Source organism: Pteronotus mesoamericanus, unplaced genomic scaffold (genome assembly GCF_021234165.1).
Source record: "Pteronotus mesoamericanus isolate MK-2021 breed Mesoamerican mustached bat unplaced genomic scaffold, CSHL_Meso_final contig_101, whole genome shotgun sequence".
In the NCBI taxonomy this organism is placed as follows: domain Eukaryota; kingdom Metazoa; phylum Chordata; class Mammalia; order Chiroptera; family Mormoopidae; genus Pteronotus; species Pteronotus mesoamericanus.
Window position 1 is genome coordinate 10,240,223 of NW_026555001.1, and position 14,266 is coordinate 10,254,488.

Here is a 14,266-nt window from a genome sequence, read left to right on the forward strand (position 1 = left end):
ACAAGAAAGCGAGAACATGAATAAGTAGGAGAGGTTATTTAAATATTATATATTTTAGAGACTTTATTTTTAAAAGTGAGTCAGCTATAAGAAGTATTATTTCATGAGCATTTGATGAGAACCTACTGGTTAGACCAGCAAAACAAATGAGATGAAAACTTTTCCAGTAAAGTACCTTTAGCAGAGAAAAATGAATCTTTAACTCCAAGGGCCTACAATTAAAGTACAGAATACCTAGACAAAAATACAAACTTCTTTTGAATTGTTGTGTTTGGTCTTAAAAACCCATTAGTGCTCTATAATTCATCTTTTTATTTTAATATAAATAGATGTGTTAATCCAGTGCCTCCAAGGAGCATGTGTCAAAACAAGACGAAACATGCAAGAATTTATTAGGAAGAAAAATACCTGTGAAGGGAAATGAGAAGAGACTTGCAGGAGGCCAGGAGGTCTGGCTGTCGTGAAGAAGTGGGGGAAGGACCGGGCTTGGGTGGGAGCCTTGGAAAGCAGTGCAGTTCCAAGGAAGTTTGACAAAGACAATGGAAGTCCTTGACCCAAAGGCACCTTTGGGAGAAATCCTGCATTTCCCAGGAATGGGCCCGCCTTATCTCCACCTCCCCTTAGACACAGCTGGGGGCAGCCCATGGGGAGTATAAAATATAGGCTCACTAACTCATTCCTTCCCCTGACGTCCCTGACGTATCAGGATGACCAGCAACAGGGCTTCTGTATAATAGCAGAGGATTACAGCTGAAAGAACTAACAGACATTGATCTCTAGGTAAGGAGAAGTTTTTAGGAAAACCCAAAGACAGCAAGGGAGAAAAAAACAAACAAACAAATAAAACTAAAGGAAAATGAAGTCTTCTATGTGATTCTCAACATTAAAGATAGCCCAACCCCTAGCCTGATTAACATAAACCCTTTCACTAAAGACCTATTTATGTTCATTGCTATTACTCACTGTATCAGGCTTGACTTTAATAAAAATTTAGAAACTATTATAAAAGTCAAGAAAAAATACTATTGAGAGATAAAGAAACAACCAAACCACATTTGATATGGTAAAGGTTTTGGAATTATCAGAGCAGGTATTTAAAACAACCATAATTAATATGTGAAGGGCCCTAATAGAAAAAGTGGAGAACATGCAAGAATAGATGAGTCATGTAATCAGGGATTGACACTTTAAGAAAAAAATCCCAAAGAAATAAAAAACACTGTTACAGAAATGAAAAATTTCTTTGATGAGTTCACCGGTAGACAGGACATAGCTGAAGAAAGAAACAGCTTGAATGTATGTCAAATAAAACTTCCCAAACCGGTCTTAATACATATTTTTAAATGCTCTCCAAAATGATTATGTCAATTCACATTTCCTTCAGAGAATGTACATGTGCAATTCCTTATTCTTGCACTCAAACTGGGTATTGATACTTTAAAAAATTAAATTATTGGCAACCAATATGCAATTTATTCCTGACAGCTTGGTTCTACAATAAATAAAATAAAGATTATAAAGCTTCATTCAGATTGATGATAAACTTTAATAGGCATTATAATATGTATATATACATATGTACAACTAAAATAAGCATTACATAAAATAATTAGGCTTATTATTTATGGCACACTCTGGTGTTTTCTAGTTTAGTCTCTCTCATCTTCTGTGATCTATTTCATTTTAGGAATTCTGGCTGAGACCCACTAAATTAATTTTATCACCTATTAATTGAGAAAAATATGTGATCTCTCTCTATATTATTTTTAACTTTTTTAGAGCTATGAAGTACATGCAAACAAATGGAAAGAATTTTAAGTGTATTCTTCAATAAGCAAGTTTTGACAAATGTATATGTTAAATAACCACCTCCCCAATCAAAATAGAGAATATTTGATATTTCTTTGTAATCAATACTCAAATTCAGCTCATGTCCCAAGCAACTACAGATCTAAGTTTTTTCACCAAAAATTAGGTTTGATTGCTTTAGACCTTTGTGCAAATGGAATCAGAGAATATGAACAGTTTTGTACCTAATTTCTTTAATTTAACATGTCTTTAACATTTATCCATGATCATCAACACTCAATTCATTTTCTGTATTATTATTTCAATGTATAAAAATAACACAACTTGTTTATCTGTTTACCTCTTGAGGGACCATCCCTTTCAATTTTTCGTTATTATAAATAAAGATGCTATAAAAATGCATGTATCTCTTTTTTGGGTGTATGTCTTCACTTCTCTTGGGTAAATACTTAGGAATAAAATTGCTGGATCATCGGGTACTATATATATAAAGCACAAAAACTGCTAAAATACTTGCCAGAGTAATTGTATCATTTTACATTTTCAAAAGCAATATATTAAAGCTCTAGTGGTTCCATGTTTTTGTTAGCACTTGGTAATTTTAGTTTTTATATTTTTTAATCTAGCCATATTAGTATGAATAAAGTGGTATCTTACTCTGTTTTTAATTCACATGTTCCTGATCACTAATGATGCTTAGCATCTTTTTTGTTTTTATTGTCCATAAAAATACATTGCTAGAATGTTTTTACTTTTTGTTTTGTTTTCTAAGATGTTAAGAAGATGATGAGACTACCAATTAATCTCTGAAATAAAAAGACAATAATATATTCATTTTTTTAAAATCCTTACCTGAGGATTTATCCATTGATTCCAGAGCAAGAGGAAGGGAGAGACAGAAAGAGAGTGAAAAACATCAATGTGAGAGAAACATTAATTAGTTGCCTCTCATATATGTCCTGACCAGAGACCAAACCTGTAATCTAGGCATGTACCCTGACCAGGAATTGAACCCTTGACCCTTCTGTTTAGGGACAATGCTTGAACCAACTGAAGCACACCAGCCAGAGAAATATATTCATTTTTAAGAAGAAGAAAAAGAAACTATATTTTTCAAATTTTCTCAAGTTTGCCATGCACCCTAGTGTCCCATTCTTATAAGGACTTGTATTTCTGTCCCCTTTGTCATTCTCATGTCTCCCATCTTTATGTGATGCTTTCATTCTTGTGCTAGAGTTGCATTTTATGTAAACCAGAGCCAGAGTCAGGAAGATAAATGACTCGTTTGGTCCTCTAAAGAAATAATATGTGTAGGAGCCTTGATACGATTACTCCACATGACCATTCTCCTAGTTGATCTGAACACTAACTTCAATACTGTGGCCAGAAATCTCAGGCGAGCTTCCCAACTTAATACTGGTTGAGGTCCAGGGTTAGTCCAACACAAATGACCTGCACTTTGAGTTTTGTCATTATGTTAATAGAAATCCCTATTATTCATTATTCATAATTCAATTTGAATAAATACATTCTGAGAAGCTAATCAGTCTCTTCCTGCAGCTCAAGGAAAACATCAAGCATACGGCTGACTCTCCCCAGCAGGTCAGGACCTAACCTGTAAACTGAAAACTGCTTATTATGATGTGCTCTCTTCTAACAAAGGCCAGTATCCCAATCTGCACAAATTAATGTCATCCTCACACTTTCTTGCTAATACAGGTTTCACAGAAGACTGGAAGACATACATGTTCACACACACATACACTTTGGCCAGTTCACCTGTTAAATGGTAAAAATTACTGAAATTTTCTTCCACGATATCACAGGATTTACAGAAGTTTCTTAAGCTCTAAATTAAGTGCCATCACAATTTTACACATCACTGGCAGAACAGAATGGTAGTGGGCCTTGTTTATAAAAAGAACAAACACAATCAAAGCCAGTAAATAAATTACCTAAGCATCTGCTCACCTGGCACAATTTGAGGGAAGATAAAAGTCGTTTTTATTATTCTCATTTTGTACCCTAAAAAAGTTCACCCATCTAGCTACCTGGGCATCTGGCAGTTGACATTGCCATACAGTAAAAGCTGATCGTAGTTGTAGCCACCCTGCCTGGCGATGCATTAGCTCATTAGTAAACTGGGTAAAGAGAGAAGAGCAAGAGCTTCAGAATATAAAGTCCTGGGTTCAAATCTTGATTTTGCCACTTTCAGGCTATATGACTACGTACATCACTTAATCATTTTAAAACATTTAAAATCAGAATAACAGTACCAACCTGGCAAGCTTTCTGTGCAGATGAAAGAGGGACAGAGTGCCTCTGACAGTGAGTTGATTATGAGAGATGCTGTAGGTAGCCTCTCAAACTTCCTACTTGTCTACAGGCTACTTGAAAGCAGACAACACGATAGTGAACCAAGTTTGAAGGCTAAGACTGAAACTCAGAGTTTCTGATTATACCTCCTTCCCATTGTCTGTTATAGCTCAAGACCTAACAATGTGACCTATTTTGGCTCCAACTAGGCTTTCTAATACAGGAACACTTTGATTAGTGCAAATCTCTTTCTGCCTTCCATCTTACTAGACTTGATATTTCTAGGGTAAATTTTAGGGTCCAGAAATATTATTTAGTGGTTGGCTTCTAGTATTCAAAAACCTATTTTTTCCTTTAAGGTTTAGATCCAACATACAAATATTTTTATTCTACTTATATTTTTAGCAAATTTTAACAATGGTCTCACTTAAAAATTTATATCATCAATGATTGTATTCACAAATTTAATATGTTTCATTTCCTGTTTAGTACTTTGGCTAACTTATAAAATAAAATTTCCTCTAATTATTTTTATAAAACCAGCAGAATTAAAACTATAAACATACTGATTTTTAAATTATTTTGTTTCCCAAAACAATAAACAACCTTAGTAAATTAAAAGTCTAAAGCAATTACTCAATAATATATTTTAAATTAGAATCACAAGGTTAATTTTTTAAATAGTCAAATTCTTTTTATTATTACAACTAGCTAAAATATAACATTTGGACAAATTCTACCTTAGCTTAAAAATGTTATTATAGGTATAATTCTATGAAACAAATTATATTTTAATCCAAAATATTCATGTGGTTAAGGATGTTAAGATATAACTACATCAAACTATGTTTCTTAGAAGGTTATGGTGACCTAAGGACCAGAAATATAAGCCAAGAATATGAGGTCTGAAGCTAAAAATATCCAGGGTGATTTTTTTTCTCACAATCCTAGCTCTCTGGCTGATTTCCATTTTTAGGCACTTTATCTTAGAGTCCTTAAATTAATGAAGGAGGTGGTAACTCATTTTCCTAGTGTTGAGTCACATCCTTACCTCATTCTGCCATTGTTTTACATAACTTCACAACCTTCCACCTAGGCTAGATCTACATCACTCAATTAATTTTTTTCCTTTGGTTCTAAATTTATAGGTCTTATAACTTTATAGTAATCAGTCATTCATTTCAAATCCACTCTATCTCTTAGGTGGTGAGACTTTTCAAATATTAAGATGGTATCCATGGAAATTCTGCAGACTTCTTATGGCTCTGCCTCTTTATACAATGCCAAGCTCATTATCCTGGTAAGACTAAAGGAAATAAACAATTCAGCTGGAATGCAAACGCCAAAAGAACATGCAGAACGTCATACCATATTTAGCAAAAGAACAGACATGTATTCAAAGATGGTACATTGATTAGCTCTAGGGGGTGCCATTCACACTAGGGCCTGGAGTCTGTGAGTGTGCCAGGTGCTGACTGCTCTAGGCACTGAAGACACACTAGTAATGAGAAAGACAAGGTCTTTGATCTCTGGGACTTACATTCAAGTGGGAACAGAAAGCCAATAAGCAAGTGAACAAACAGCAAACCAGATCACTACAGTCTTTGTATGTGCCATAAAGGAATAAAGCAGGAGGGTATAATTGAGTGTGGTGGTGGATGGCTATGGAAGCACTAATTTTGAAGACGATGTTCTGGTAGAGTCTGTCTAAGGAGGTAACATTTGCATTGGAAGATGAGAAACAAAATGGCGGCTCTGTGAAGAGCTGGGGAACTGCTTTGAACACAGTAGGTACACTAAGTGTCAGGACCCAAAGGTCACCAACAGCACTATTGGCAGGTTTCGGGGAAGGAAGAAGACCAGTGTAGCTGAAGAGAGATGAGCGAGGGGGTGCGTGCTGTGAGCTGGGGGTTGACAGAGGTAGGGCCTGACCATGCAGGACTGAGAAGCCCTGGCAGAGCCTGGTAGGACATTTGGATTGTATTGGAAGGTCTTTAAAAGTATGAGTCAAGGGAATAATGTGATTTGATTTATACTTTTAAGAAGATTCCTCTAGCTGTAATGTAAAGCCCAAATATTAGGGGAATAAAAGAGACCAGGTATAAGATATTGGTGGCTTAGTTAGAGTGATGATGTGGAAAAATGGGAAATGGACAGTTTTGAGATGTTCTTTGGAAGGAAAATTTTCAGAATGGTTTCAATGCTGGGAGATAATGGAAAGTGATGAATTTAGAATGACTCCTGGATTTAGGGTTGGGTGGGAAGCTAGATATTGGTGTCGCTTACAACGATGGAGAGACTAAAGAATAAACAGCTAAGTGGGGTAAGAAAGAGGGGGTAATTTGTGATGAGAAGAAAGAGAGAGGGTGACTATGGGGACACAGCCTTGACATGAGAGGTGATGGAGACCAGAATAAAGGAAAGGCATAGCGGGTGGAGGGGAAAACTGGTTTGGGATAAAAAAAGAAACTTTGTTCTATAATCAAATGAAAGACAATATGCACATATAATTTAGTGTTAGATTTGGGCCTGGGAAAATGGTGAAATGTAGGTCATTTATCATAATTACTTCATTTTCTAACAAAGTTCTTCACGGGAGGAAAATGGAGATAACAGTAAACAGGCCTTCTGCCTACATTGGGTTTTCTAGATGCGGGGGACACAGACAAACCCCAACACTTAATAGTGATCAGACTTGTTTGTCAACAGTTTTCCTCTGGTGACCAAAAAGTTTTTATTTTCCTTCCTACTACATTTTGTGATGAATTTACTGTAAGTAACAGGGCAAAAATGAGAAGATTAATTTGCTCTGGGGCTGTGAAGCTTACAGTAAAAAGGCAAACAGTATTTTTTGTATAATATGTAATTTTTTACTAGTTTGGGGTTATCCCTTGGCACATTAAATCAATAGAAATAATAATTGTATCTCCTGGGAGAAGTCCCAGAAACTAGAACAGGGAAGCTGAGATGTTTGTTTTGTTATTATTTTTTTAACCATAAAGATTTGAGTTGCTCTCATGGTTCCCTGTTTCATCTTATCTTTTTTTCTATTATTTATTGATGCAGGTTTTACTGTTTCCTGCAGCAGATTCTTATTTCCTGGATGATGAGTCCAGACCACAGAAAACAAATGAACAATCACATACCCATTCATGCCAACAGCAGGCAGCCCCCGCTCCATCTCCCTTTTCTGACCATAGCTATCTAGCAATGAGCGCTAGTCCAGAGTCTTCCCTTTTACATAGAATTGCCATGGTGATAATAGCATCTTTATAAACACTGACTCAGAAAGCCAGAGTTTCAACTACTAACAAAAGAAGGGAAGTTCAAATCAGTAGCACTTGCTATTATTATTATTATTTCTTTCTTCTATAGCAATTTCCCTAACAGAAATTCAACTAACAATTGTGAAATGTGATTTGATTTAGGAACAGCTATAGATAGCATTGCTATGATTACATTTCTGGTATCCCTGTCTCTCATTCTTTCTGCAGTAAGGAAAATTTTGGTAGGATTAAAATATCAATAAAGTATTTTGTGGTTAGTATGATAATAGTGAATTAGGATGAGAAAAAATTGTGAGAGTAAAAAACAGTAATAAGAATACACAGTTAAAAAAAAGGATAATGTGAGAGATGGTATTATATAATTAATGTAAAGGACTACCAGAAGTTAGAGCTTATAAACAGAAATTGAATTTAATTATTGGTACTATTATTCCAATTAAAATATTGTAGGTGGCTTAGATTTTGAATGTATAGATTTTGAATCCAGATGAATATCAGTTAACCAACAAGTCAACCACTGAGAACTCATTGAATCTCACCAAAGAGTTGAAACATTAAAAATATTTTCTGTACTCAAAAAGTTTAGACAAATGGTAGTAAAGTTATTTAAAGGGCATGCTGTTTATTTTAGAACCAGGGCTTTGAGCTGTATATTATTCTGCACAGGAGGGATCAGAAGTATAGGATAATCTGCCCATAGCTAGTAAGTGTCAGAGAGAGTATTCAAATTCAGGAATCTGGCACAAGGCCCATCCATCTACCACACACTACCTGATTCACTAAACATTTATGGGAATTCAGAAAGGGGATTCATTTGACTTAAAGTCCTCAAGTGTGCTTTCTAAAGCCAGAGTTGCATGAGTTCGTTTTTGAGAAATGAATGGGATTTTTTAAAACTGAGAAAATCCTCTAGATGTGGAAGAAGGGAGGACTGCAAGTTCCCCAAAGGAGGTTGAGGATCCTGCAAGGGCGGGAGTTCATATAATGCATCTGGAAATCCACACTTCAACACAACTAAATTGAGAAAAATGACATCTAATATTTATATGAATTTCTATTTTGTTATATTTTGTAAGTTATGTTGACTAGTTAATTGTAAATATAGAAAGATACAGATGTATTCAAGCAATATTCAGGAGGGGAAGTCAGAGAAATAGGGTGAATGCTTGGTGAAAGGATTGAAGGAGTCAGAGGTCATTTTCAGGTTTTCTGCTTAAATAACCAACTGGATGGTAGTGCCAGTAAATTGTGTAGAGAACATGGGAGGAAGATGAGGTTGGAAACAAGTTGACTGGCTTACTTCTGTATTCCATGCTCCATTGGAGGCACCTGTATGGGATGACTATTCCTCATGGTTTGCCTAAACTGGTGATTTGTGCCTATTGTCCTAGCTTAGTAATAGTACCCTCTTTCCCCTAAAAAGTATCTTGCTTTGGGTAATAAATTATATGACTATTCCTAATCTATAAAACCAGCAGGTAGATATGTCCTGCAGATGGTTGAGTATGAGTTAATATAGAGCCCTGGGCACATTATATAGAAGTGATTTGAACATTTATAGTATATGAAACTGTGAGTATGCATAAAATTACCCAGGGAGAGTACATAGTTTTCATTATGGATAAAGATGGAGTCCTTGTTGACAGTAACACTTTAGTAACAGGTAGGAAGTGCTCAGGTACTTATAATGAGAGAAGTATAAGGAAATACAAGAAAACAGCCCCCCTCCAACTTCTTCCTATAATTTGACAGTTTCAGAATTCTTGCTAAAGGCAGCAAGAGTCATTTAGGCGGAGGGTTCCAAGTGGAAGCCAGATGGCCCAGGGCTGAGAAGTAAAAGGAGAGTCAAGGAAACACAATTTTGAAATATTTCTACAGGGAATTAACTGGGTGGTAGTTAGAGCAGTATGTAGAGCCAAGAGGTTCTGAGGTCTTTATTTTTTGTTCGAAAATTAGAGAAACTTGACAATATTTATAGACTTAAGAGCATTCAGTTGGCTGAGGAAGAGGGAGAAAGAGGGGGAGAGACAGTGGGGGGGAGAGAGAAGAGAGAGAAAGAAGGAAGAAGGAGAGAAGGAAACCAGGAAATATAGGCAAGTACAGATACAGGAAAGAAAAATGGGTCACCAGGGACAAAGATAGGAAGTAAAACAAACCAGAGGTGGAAAAATGGGGTTTGAACTGGATGATGAGTATCTCAAGCTCAGCTTGTGGCTGTCAGTTTGCACCTAACCCATCATAAACAAAAGGTGAATCTCAAGGCTAGAAGGCAGGAGTTGAAGAGTGGACTGTTTGTTATGAGGGGGCTCTTGTGACAAATATTGGAAAAACTTGTGAAGGGGGAACTGTCACAGATTCCAGGTAGGCACTGATTCAATATCACCATGAGGTTTTCCAAAGCTCAAGAAGCAAGTAGATTCAAACTACCAATGGAAATAAAGAGTTCATGGCTTTACATGAGCTTAACTCATCATATGGTTGGGGCAGAGGGACTAATCCCTCATTCTAAGGCCAAAGTAGGTGCTGGGTTCCCAAATTCCTGACACAGGTTCTGATGTTGTGCTATTGATACAGATACAGACACCCAAAGTTTCGCTCCTGGTAAAATTCGGGGGCTCTGCCTGAAGTTTAACACTAATCTTTTTCCCAGGAAATAAGAGAAATCCAGAAACAAGATACATACTTTTAGGAGGAAGTTGAGGCAACCAAATGATTTAAGGCATCTGAGAAATAGAAATAGTAGCAAGGTCTGAGACACAGATGGAAGTCCAGAGAAACAGATGAAGACTGTGACAAGTAGAGAAAGTAGATTCTCAACTATGCTTCCACTTCATTTTGTGAAATTATACAAATTGCTTAACTCTCCAGACCTCAAAACCTCTCTTTGTCTCAAAAAACCAAAAAGAGGCAAGAGCATGCTTGTAGAGGCAAGATTTTTTTTATTGTATTTTTTCTATTACCATTAGGTCTCACTCCCCCCTCACCTCAGCTGCAGAAATCACCTGTAACCTCCCCCACCTCAGCTGCAGAAATCACCAAAGTGTTGTCTATGTTCATGAGTCCTTTTTCCCTTTTTTATTAGGGGGTGGAGGAACTGAGCAAAACGATATTTGTAAGGCCTTTCTTGCTGTCAAATTTTTTGAAGAATGTGGGCATAAGATGACGTAAGAATAAATATCAAGAATTCTGTTATGAAGTGAACAAAGAAAAAATGACCTTTGAGGAACAAATGAGTAAGTGCATTTTGATTTTAATTACATTATAAGTCAAAGATATCTTTAGGGGATAAATTGAGGTAGATTTTTGAATCCAAATGTTCAGTCAGGGAGGTAAAGACCCAGAGCCCAAAAGAATAGCAATGGGTCCACAGAGTCATGACGGAAACATTAAAAGACTGGGGACAACTGAGTTTCAGGAGTCAGTGTCCAGAAAAATACAGATCAAAATATTAATAAGAGGGATGAAAGTGTTTAACAATGTGATTAACCCAGTTCTGGATAGGTACCATACAAGGGTAACTTCTCCTTACAGGTTGCCTGTGCAAGTTGAAATAAAATACTGGAGTTGGATTTTATGGATTTTTAGCAAACATCAAGCTCTATGCTAAGTTGTACAGGACACTGGAATCAATAAATAAATATATATTATCCCTACCATCAAGAAGCTCATAATCTGAATAGTGCTAAGCATGATGTAAGGACTCTGACCAGAGTTTAAGCTCAATTGCCAAGAAACCAGTCTGTTTTCAACAAGGAAGGAAACATTTCTTCAGGTCATCAGTTCTAAGTAGGTTTGTCAGGCCCCGAGTGCTGAAAAGCCAATGCAGCCGATAAGAGTATTGAGTTATAATGAAACCTTAACTTAAACTATCTAATACAAACCTACTTTCCACTTGAGACCTAAGAGCTAGTTTTTCAGTTTAAAAAAAAAAAAGGTAATAGTGCCCCTTAAAGATATAAATAACCAAATTTATATTTTACTAATACATTTTAAATTTAACTTCTCTACTCAAGTTAAGGAGAACTTAGGGGGTGGCTATAAATATTATCCTGATTTCAGGTCTTCATATAGTGAAACAAAGAAGCAATAGAGAAAAGGACCAATTGTTGATGTGATCATATATCTCATTAGAGTATAACGAATCTGAGTTTGTCAAGGAAGGACATGTGAAAGATACATACATAGCCTTATCTATCTACTTAATTCCCTCACAATAAGCTTATTATTATTGACACTAACTTTGATCCATCATGCATTCTATGTTCCTACATAAACTGTCAATTTCTTAAAACTGCTATTGCATAATAACCGTAGTTAGCACCTCAGATATCTAGAAAATGTAATGGGCACCATCACCTTCCCTCAAGATGACACCATGGATGATCCTTTTGCCCCAGCTAATCCTTGGGGAGGGAGGGGTGATCAGAGAAGAATTCGTTTTAGCTCATAAATATGCATTGATCATCCCTGAACTGCACGGACATGAAATGATCATCCCTAAACTCATTCTCAATAAGTTTGCATAGTGACATAGGAAAGGCAACATGTCTAAAAGGGTGTAGAATATTGCCTATCATGAAAAGGTACTCAGTAAATATAGCTACATGAGTTAAAAATTGGTAAGAGTGTCTGAATTTAAAGAATTATATGAATACAAGCAAGATCAAAACAAAGAAGTAAAAAGATAAAAATTTTTATTTTATTTTTTTTCTCCAAGCATTTCTTTCTTTCTTTATTTATTTTTAAATACATTTGTCTCTGCCTCCCCCCAACCACTTTCCCTTGCCCCCTGCCTCCTTCCCTCCCTCAGCTCTTCCCCTTTGGTTTTGTCCATGAGTCCTTGCTATATGTTCCTTGACTTTCCCCTTCCCTTCCCTTTCCCTGCCCGCCCCTCCCTCTTTCCCTCTTGTCTCTGTTGATTTCTTTTCCTTTCAGTGTTGCTGGTCATATTTTCCTTGCATCTTTGTATTGTTGGTTAAGTTCCGCTTATAGGTGAGATCACATGGCATTTGTCTTTCGCCCCCTGGCTTATTTCGCTTAGCATGATGCTCTCCAGTTCCATCCATGCTGTCACGAAGTTTAGTAGTTCTTTTTTCCTTTCTGCTGCATAGTATTCCATTGTGTATATGTACCATAATTTTTTGATCCAATCATCTACTGATGGGCATTTAGGTTGCTTCCAACACTTGGCTATTGTAAATTGTGCTGCTATGAACATTGGGGTGCATAGGTTCTTTTGTATTGGCGTTTTGGAGTTTCCTCAAAAATTTTTAAATTTTCATGTATTTCTTTTAAAAAAATCAACTCTTCCTGAAAATTTACACATGTGACATCAGAAAAAAACTTTCACATCTGTGTTTAGTTGTAGAACAAAGTTTGATATGTGAAATGACTCATTAAATATATAGCTCTTGGCGGGGGCAGAGGGGGGCTGAGGAAGAGGCATCTAGCAAAAAAGTAAAAAGATTCATGGACACAGACAACACTGTGGTGACTGCAGAGGGGAGTGGGTGGAGGTGGAACGGGGTACAAGGGGGATGAGTGGTAACAGAGAAATACAATAAAAATAAACTACACACACATATACACACACACCCTCTTCATACAGGTACTTGATCTGGCACAGAAATAGATTATGTTTATCATTTATAGAAAAGAAATAAAGATCTCATTTCTACTCTGGAGCTGACTGTGGTATGACTCCAGAAAGCTGTGTCCAACTAGCATATATTTAACCCTAAACCTTTTCTATCCAATGGTCAGTCTGGAGCCAGCTATGGATAGAAAAAGAGATGAATATTGGTGAAGCTTAAAGGAGTAATGCTCTTTATATTTCCATATCTCAGCACTCTTAGCATCACCACTATAGAGTTTTCCAAAATTTTAAGTCCAATTAAACAGTAAACACCCCGCTAGAACAGACCCTTGTTCTATCTAGCTTTGACTTTTTCTCTGACATAAGCACAGAAGTATGCGCCATGTCCTTGAGTTAGTGCAAAATTTTAGGTTATTTCCCAGACAGCATACATCTCATAATAAATCTCATTATGTATTACATTTTCCAAAAACACATCTAAACCCATTTATAACTTTTATTTTAAAAGTTATGGTGTCCCGGATCATAAATTAGTGAGTTCTGGGCATAAATCAACTTGTTTTGAACTTCAAGAGAGTGATTCTTGTATGAGATAATCATCAAATATTTGATTAACTTTATTATATATATTATTTTTATGTTAAGAGTCACTTTTATCCCTCACATAATTATTCATCTTTATTTTACTAAAATGGGAAGTTTTAATCATTAAGTATTGACTTTGATAGCAGCTATTTTATATAAATTCTCATCTCTTCTTAGTCATTTTATTTCACATTCTTTGACTCTTTTGAAATAACTCCCATTTGAGTTATTTTCATGCTAGAGTGAAGTAACAAAATCTGCATGAATTTATTAAATATTCCAAGGGAGATGACATCACAGTTGTATCAAAGTAAAAGTTATACTTCTTTGCCACACACACCTGAACAAACTCTTCAACATTCATTCAGAATCACATTTTGCAATGTAAAAGAGTAACTTTTTGTGTTTTATTCACCCAGTATGAATACGATCCAAGCATCTTGACCAGGTCTGTGGGCTGTATTTTAGTGTTAATTTTTATGATGAAGTTGTGTATCAGGGTTTCCGTTAAAATGACTGTTTATGTAAAATAAAATCTATTATTTTTCCAATCTTTCATGAGGAAGCTGCGGTTATTTTCTATTTGTTCAATGGCTGTTATAATTATGCCTCACTTATAAGCACAAAAGAGGTACGGTATCTCAGTTGTCTTTTCCATCTCATCATCATGGCA